Source organism: Enhydra lutris, unplaced genomic scaffold (genome assembly GCF_002288905.1).
Source record: "Enhydra lutris kenyoni isolate GAN:26980312 unplaced genomic scaffold, ASM228890v2 scaffoldscaffold26, whole genome shotgun sequence".
Classification (NCBI taxonomy): Eukaryota; Metazoa; Chordata; class Mammalia; order Carnivora; family Mustelidae; genus Enhydra; species Enhydra lutris.
Window position 1 is genome coordinate 10,177,584 of NW_019154110.1, and position 8,816 is coordinate 10,186,399.

General features: G+C 37.8%; 1 pseudogene; it reads right to left on the reverse strand.

Moving 5' to 3' along the window:
* Positions 1–1,513: 1,513 nt before the first annotated feature.
* On the reverse strand, positions 1,514–2,297 carry LOC111151450 (annotated as a pseudogene).
* Positions 2,298–8,816: the final 6,519 nt, after the last annotated feature.

Here is an 8,816-nt window from a genome sequence, read left to right on the forward strand (position 1 = left end):
ATTATTTAAAAATGAAATACTATTTGCTCTTTTAGTTTGTATTTTTAATGGCTACTAAATCGTGAAATCATAAATATATGTTAAGATATTTGGATCTAACAGGGCACCTGGGTAGCTCAGTTGGTTGAACAACCAACTCTTGATTTCAGCTCAGGTCATGATCTCAGGGTTCTGAGATCAAGCCCTGTGACGGGCTTCTCGCCGAGCGTGGAGCCTGCTTGAGATTCTATCTCTCCTTCTCTCACTATCCCTTCTCCGGCTTGCACATGCTCTCTCGCAAAAAAAAAAAAAAAAAAAAAAAGTTATTTGGATCTAACAATGTATGAATGAAATTATTAAGTATTTCTTTTTGTGTCAATTACCATGAAAAAATTGCTGAGCCACTAAGACCACAGTAAATCAAGAAAGTTTGAGAACCTTGATTTTCTCAGCTGTAAATGGAGTCTAATAATAGTATCTACTACACAGGGTCACAGTGAGATTAAAGGGATTAATATACGTAAATCACAAATAGAATTTAGAATACAGAATAGACTATAGAATTTAGAATAGTATCTGGTGGGGATGCCAGGCTGGCTTAGTTGATAAAGCATGCAGCTCTTGATCTCAGGGTTGTGAGTTCAAACCCCACGTTGGATGTAGAGATTACTTAAAAAAACAATAAAATCTTTTTTTTTTAAGATTTTATTTACTTATTTGACAGAGACACAGAGAGAAAGAGAGGGAACAGAAGCAGGGGGAGTGGGAGAGGGAGAAGCAGGCTTCCCGCTAAGCAGGGAGCCCCATGCGGGGCTCAATCCCAGGAGGCTGGGATCATGACCTGAGCCAAAGGCAGATGCTTAATGACTGAGCCACCCAGGCGCCCCAAAAAAACAAACAAACAAACAATAAAATCTTTAAAAAAAAAAAAAAAGAAGAAGAAGAAGAATATCTAGCAAGTTGTCACAGTAGTATTAGTACCTCATTACCAAGTTACCAAGATGGTTCTCTTTTTCTTTTCTTTCTTTCTTTCTTTTTTCTTTTCTTTTTTTTTTTAAGTTCACATCTTTTCATCTATTATCAGCATTTAAAAACAAGGAGGCTTGAGGCACCTGAGTGGCTCAGTTGGTTAAGTGTCTGTCTTTGGCTCAGGTCATGATCCCAGGGTCCTAGGATCAAGCCCCACATCAGGCTCCCTGCTTGGTGAGGAGCCTGCTTCTCCCTCTCCCTCACCCCTCCACCTGCTTGTGCTCTCTCACTCTCTCTTTCTCAAATAAATAAAATCTTAAGAACAAACAAAAACCAAGCAGGCTTAAAACAAAACAAAAACCAACAAGGAGGCTTAATAAACATAAGCAGAGAAACTATTTTCTGTTCTTTCTCAAACCCCCAAGACATAAGGAATAAGGCCTAATGGGTCCCTCATCCCAGCAAGTCTAGGATCACTCAGACAGGCAGCCCTACACAAAGCACAATGACGAAGCATATGAACAGAAGCCATGAGTATATTTTTCTGTCACCTTTTCTTAGGGTGTCAATGCATTTCAAGAATCTCCTGTTTTCCTTGCAATGATTCGAAATCCCTAGAAGACAAATGGACATTTGCAGCAAAAATGTGCTCCATGTGCCAAGCTTCCACACTATGTCCCTTTTTTATTTTTTCAACCTCAGAGCTTGCCAATGCAAGAACCTTGTCTCCAGAGCCAAGGTCTGGAGAGACTTTCTCAAACTGGCTGAGTAGAGCACCTGCATTTGCTGACAAGAAGGCCTCGTCATCTGCACTCAGCTTCCCTCCACGTGTCCTGAGAGCTGTTAGTATCTCCCCTTTCTGTTGAGAGTAGAGGCCTCTTTCCAGCTTTACCACCACGAGATCTCTATCCATTTCTGCTAACCTTGTCTGAAGCTGACCTGTTTGTTTCTTTCAAGTAATCTGATGACCTCTGGGGTTTAAAAGGCCTGGCTCATAGAGGCCTGGTTAGCCAGTTGCATTCAGGTTGGCTCATCTCCCAAAGTTATATTTCCAGGCATAATTTTCTTCAGTAAATCATTAAATTCACTTAGTTGCTGCAGTTTCCTTTTTGGTTTCTTCATAGTCATCTGTATCAAGTTCCTCTCTGCATTTCCGCCAAATTTTGTAATTGCTGTCCAACCATTCTTCTAAATTCTCCTTTAATTTGCTTGTCTCTGTCTGTCCTCTGGAAGCCATTTGGATCTCTTGTCTCCTAGCACTTTGAACTCTGCACAGTGTTGACTGGTCCCAAAGTGCGTAAACCTCCGACTGTTGAAGTTTCGAGTGTCATAAACCTGAGGAAAGTGAAATTGTTCCTCAAGACTACAAGAGGCTCAAAGTTCAAACCGTTTGGAAGTGCAGTTGGCTCCTCAGGCCCTCAGGGTCCCCTGTCCCAGGAAAGTTCTTTTTAATGATCTTATATTTACTAATATGTAATAGAATAATATGTAATAGAAAAAAAATAGAAAAAAAACAATTTGGGAGTATGTCTATACATCAGTCACATGAAGACTTTATAACTGCCATAATAATCATAAATTTCTATTTAAATTTACCATGTTGGAGGAGAACAGAAATTACTCCATTCCTTTACTGTTTGATATCTTTGATTTTTAGGTCTCCTGGGATTGAAATCTTCATCCAACTGTTTTTTTTTTTAATAACTAGAAATAAATTTGTGCCTGGTACATAACAGGGAGTTTTAAAAATTGCTATCAAAAACTCTTTTCCAACAGAGTTACATCTTTTTAAAAACAAAATATTTTTAAGGACACCAGGCTGGCTCAGTCAGTAGACCATGCAACTCTTGATCTCGGGGTTGTAATTTCAACCCATGTTAGGTGTAGGTAGAGGCTACTTAAAAAATATAGTAAAAATATAAAATATATTAAAAATATAAAATATAAAATATATATTTATATAATTTATATATTTATATAATTTATATATATTATATATTTATACTTAAATATATTATATATTATATAAATATATAATATATATTTATGTAATTTATATAAAATATAAAATATATTTTTAAAATATAGTAAAAACTTTTTAAAAAGAAAAAAAAATTTTAATTTTGTTCAGGAAACATCTAATAGGGTTTTTGACCTCGCACTACTCCCTTCCCCCCAAATGATGGCTTTTCATAAGCTATTCTGCTAAGGAGGCAGGCAGAATCAACTCACTATACATCGATGACAGTTTTGTCTTGGGTAGCTTAGGAAACTCCTTAAAAACCACTTCTTTTTAATTTTTAATTTTTATATAATTAAAAATTTTATATAATCTCAAACTTACCAAAAATTGTAAAAATAGCACAAAATTATTCTTGTACACCTCTCCCCAAGATTTCCCATTCATATTTGACCACTGTATAATTTACTACTTTTCTCTTTGTTATTAATAAATATCTTGTGAGAACATACTTTGTGACTATGTATATATCCTGTTTCCCACCCAAATTTCACCCACTAGCTTGGCAAAGCTAAAAATCATCCAGTAATGATTCAATTATTACAACGATAGTTGCCAAATCATGATTTTCTTTTTTAAAAAATATTTTATTTATTTATTTGACAGAGAGTGAGAGACACAGCGAGAAAGGGAACACAAGCAGAGGAATGGGAGAAACAGATTTCCTGCCAAGCAGGGAGCACGATACGGGGCTCAATCCCAGGCCCCTAGGATCATGACCTTAGCTTAAGGCAGAAGCTTAACAACTGAGCCACCCAGGCACTCTGCCAAATAGTAATTTTCTAATCCCATCATTCCTTATACATTTATTAGCTGACATTCTAGTGCTCGCTTCGGCAGCACATATATTAGCTGACATTCTACTGTAAAGACTTACTTTCCCTTCTCACACATTTCTTATTTATTTGTTTATATATTTTTATTTTATTCCATGGGTTATAATGCATTACTATCATTTTTATTTTTATGCTTAATTGTCCCAGATTAGGCTGGTAGGAGACTTTCAGTATGACTCTTTTTTTTAAATTTTATTTATTTATTTGATAGACAGAAATCACAAGTAGGTGGCGGGGTGGGGGAGGGAGCAGGCTCCCTGCTGAGCTGAGAGCCTGATGCCGAGCTTGATCCCAGGACCCTGGGATCATGACCTGAGCCAAAGGCAGAGGCTTTAACCCACTGAGCCGCCCAGGAGCCCCTCAGTATGACTCTATCATCTGGATATATCCCACCATTCTTCGAGCATTTGCTAACTTAGTAGCTTAATATGAGGCATAATATGACATTAAACTTATTCTTTTCCAGCTCTAGCTCTGGAATCAGCCAATTCACCAAAGAGCAAATGGAATTTAGAAACCATGTTCTGGGCGCTAGGTGTGCTTATTGCTCCTGGGGTATCATTGCTTCTGCGCTTTCTCAGTAGACAGAACTAAAAATTATATGCATATATACACACACCCTTATCTATATATATTAAAAGCCCCAAGTTCAGGGGCACTTGGGTGGCTCAGTGGGTTAAAACCTCTTCCTTCAGCTCAGGTCATGATCCCAGGGTCCTGGGATCCAGCCCCGCATTGGGCTCTCTGCTCAGCGAGGAGCCTGCCTCCCCCTCTCCCTCTGCCTGCCTCTCTGCCTACTTGTGACCTCTCTCTCTGTCAAATACATAGATAAAATCTTTTTTAAAAAAGCCATGAGTTCATACTGTCTTGTCCAATTCTAATCCAGTACTATAGGATATATTCCACTCTTCTCTCTCTTCCTATTTGTACCTCTTTTCTTTCAGTGAGAAGTTTGAATCCCATTGTCTATAATATTTTTACTTATTTACCCAACCCCAGAATACACAGAAAGTAGTTTTAGAATTGCTACCAAAAACAAACAAAGACAAAAAACAACCATTGTTGATTTTATATTTCTTTTTTTTTTCCTTTAGTTTGAGAGTATATAGTTTAAAAAAATTATATTCTCAAGTTATTTGGATTGAGTTAGCTCCCCTTCCCTCCCACCACACCTGCATTTCAGTGTGATTATATTATTCATTCAAAACTTAGGTTGATTTTTTCATATTCCATTATTAGGATTTTCCCCTAGTTGTGTGTGTATATGTGTTTTTTAAATATATGCATCATTAATATGGCTCTAAAAGATAGAACTGTACAAAAAGTAACATGCAGGAAAAACATCACTTTCCAACTTCTGCTCAGTACCCACCCCCTTCACACTTTCAGCCACATTCCCACCCACCTCCTGTAAATAACCAGTCTCTTAGTCTCTGGTTTATCTTTCCTGTTTTCCTTTTTGGTCAAAAAGCAAGCTCATGTGTACTTTCTCACTTCCCTTCCCCCCCACCTTTTTTTCCTTACAGAAAAGGTAGCATACTATATTCTTCTGTTCTTTGCTTTTTTCATTAAACAGTATATCCCTGGAAATCATTCCATATCAGTTTGCAGACATGTATCTCATTCTTTCTCACATTGGTGCTCAGCTATGTGCTTGTACCAAAGTTGATTCAACCACTCTCTTCTACATGGGCATTTAGACGGTCCCCAATATTTTGCAAATACAAACAATGTAGCAATAATTGACCTTGTGCCCATGTATTTCCATATTGTTGGAGGTATAGATTTAGGGTGAATTCTTAGAAGTAGGATTACTAGGCCAAAAGTAAACATTTTTGAAGTTTTTAGATAGCTAATAAGTTTTTAATGTAGAGATTTAAAGTCATTTTTGTGATAATATTCATTATGTACTTATCCATATAGATATTCTTATGTTAGATTCTGGGCTACTAGACTTTTATGCCCTTTATGCTGCACAATTATATCTTAACAAATGTGTTCTGGTGATTATAAGCAATTGAATGACAACATTCTTCTTAAGTAGTATTAGATTTTGTATGTGTGTATTTAATTAGACTTTTAGCACCAAGGGTAGTATCAAAAATAATCAAGGAAAAAATCCCTTAGATCTGAAAAACAATAGGTATATAAGGATAGATCATATTCTGTCGATGGGGGTGACATAATATTTTTACATCACTAAGGAGGAGGGGTTTCCTCCCAGCAGAGTTGATGATCTGAAGTCACTGGGAACATGATGAATCGCGAAGGGAGCCAGTTTGCTGGTGCTGCAAGGCTGGTTAATTACACTGTAAATCATGCAAACACCGACATTTCGAACAAAAAGCTCTCCAGACACCATTTCCTTCTCACTAGAAGAATAGTTCTTTTAAAAGTAGGCAGATTGGTAATTATCTTAGACTGAGAATATACAAAATGTGGACATGAATGCTTTGAGATGCAGAGAAGCTTTACGGCTTTGAAGTCTGTAAGGCATTTTAAAAATGCTTTATAAATATGATTTGATACTCTTGATTAAGCACTGTAGAAGTCAGGACAACCAACTCCCACCTCTGTAGTCTATGGTCAGTATAAAACCATTATTCTGGAGTTTTATTATTTATGTCTTTCTTTTGGGAGTCTTCCTTTATATAGAGTCTAGGATTCCCCAATAATTCTCTACCCCTTAAAAAGGTAAATGTTTCATTTGGAAACCTTTGTGGGATCTGAGCTTTCACAGATGAAGATCAAAGATAGAAATTAGTCCTCTGCTCCACTGCTGACTGATGTCAACAAATCCTCCCTTGTCCCCCCTCTTTTTTTCCACTATAAAAGGAAAAGAATTTCTTTATGGCACAAAAGAAATCTTTACCACATTTGCTGAATCATTTGTACTTTTATGGTTTTGTTGACGTAGTGTCCACAAGGATTCTCCACAGTAAATTTATCGTTTGTCTTTTTGTAATTAATAAGTACCTTGTGGGACACACATGTGACTCTAAATATCCTTGTATGTTTCTCATATGTGGGGAAGAGTTTCACGAAGAGGCTTCAGATTCACAACAGGGGTCCTCACCAGACCCCCTTAAATAAGGTATTCCTGAAATCACCTCATGCCAAACATCTATACCCAAAGAAAACCACGTTTCATTTGTTATTGCTCTTATCTTGGCATCACTAAGATGAAGGAATGCAGACTTGCTTAAAGAGCTCAGGTTTTGGAATCACACAGATTGGGTTCAGATCTGGCTGCATACTATCTATAAAATTTCAGATGCCAACCGCTTAATGTCTTCGAGCCTCAGTTTCTTCTTCAGAAAAACAAGAATAATTATTAATCTCATAGGGTTGTTGTGAGGCTTCAGTGAGCTCTTCTAATATGAAAAGTACCAGAACTGTGTGCAGCCTACAATAGGCACCGATCAATGGTAGCTATTTAAAACGGATAATGTGGATATTATTTTGCTTTGTCGTAAGGTCTGATGGAATTTCTGTTTTTGATGGCTACCTTCTGCTACAAGGTAGCAGATTCAACCTGCTATTGATTCAACCTCTGGTCAGAGCTGATTTAAAACCAGAAAAGCAGGGGTGCCTGGATGGCTCAGTCTGCCTTTGGCTCAGGTCATGAACACAGGGTTCTGGGGTCAGACTCCCTGCTCAGTGGGGAGTCTGCTTCTCCTTTGCACCACCCCTCGATCGTGCTCTCTCTCTCTCTCTCTTTCAATTACTCTCTTTCTCTCAAATAAATAAAATCTTAAAATCAGAAAAGCATATCCTCCCCTGTAAATTCTCCCCAGGAAGTTTGACTGGGGAGTCTATGGACCTAGTGTTTATGCCAACTCTTGACTTCAATGGGGACCATCCATTTACATGTTAGTGACGTGATTCCAGAGGCCTTTATTCTGATAAGTCTGGAGTGCCACCGTGAGGTCAGCTTTGGTCCTGGTGATATTTACTTGAATTCTGTCCTGCTTACAAGAATATTTGAGTGGTTGCATTTACATCGCATTATACTTGCATTAAAGACTGAAAAGTCACTCCGTTGACCCTTGATGGTTAAAAAAAAAAAAAAAAAAGGTACAAAAAGTATAAAAATTTGGATTTCTTACAGTACTTGATTTGGATTTCCTTCCTTCCTTCCTCTTCCTCCCTCCTTCTCTCCCTCCTTCCCTTCCTTCCTCCCTTCCTTCCTTTCAACTAGGCTTCAGTCCCAGCCTGGGGCTTGAACTCACAGCCCTGAGATCAAGAGGTCCATGCTCTACCAAGTGAACCAGCCAGGTACCCCCTTGATTTGGATCTCTAACCTGCTATAGTATTGTTGAATCTTGAGAATTGGACATTGAAAATTTAGCCCCAGCGAAAGTGAGATTTTCATCTAAGTGTGAGTGGCTGCTGATTTGTTATCTTTGTCCAATCACCATCTCCCTAACTTTTATTTTATTTTTTTCTCCCCCACCCCAACTTATGTTTTAATTAAGACCCTGAAGCTGTGATTTAGAAGTCTCTAGTTCCCTTTGCAAAGAAATAATTCCCATTTCCACATGACCTTTAAAAACTCCACTCAGGTATCCCACAAAAATCTCAAACTCAGCCTACTCAAAATTAAACTGATTATATTGTCCTTACACAAACCTAGCCCTCCAATATTCTCCATTTCCACAAACAGAACCATCCTCACTCAGTCACAGAAGTTTGAGACATGGAAGTTATCTTAGGTTTTTCCCTCTACCCATCTTCCTACATCCAGTCACTAAGGGATTCCTATCAATGTTACCCCCTTATTGTCCCTTAGTTCTGCCCCTTTAACCTCTTCCCTTTTGCTACTGCGTTAGCCCTTCACTAGACTAACTATAGCAATATTCTTCTGGTCTCTGACTTCAGATTTGCCTCCCTTCCATGTTGCTGCTAGAGTGATCTTGTAAAATTAAAAATCATTTATATCACTTGCTTAACATCCTTTAATGGCTCAGTGCCTACAAGATCAAGTCAACACTCCTTGCTATCCTATAATG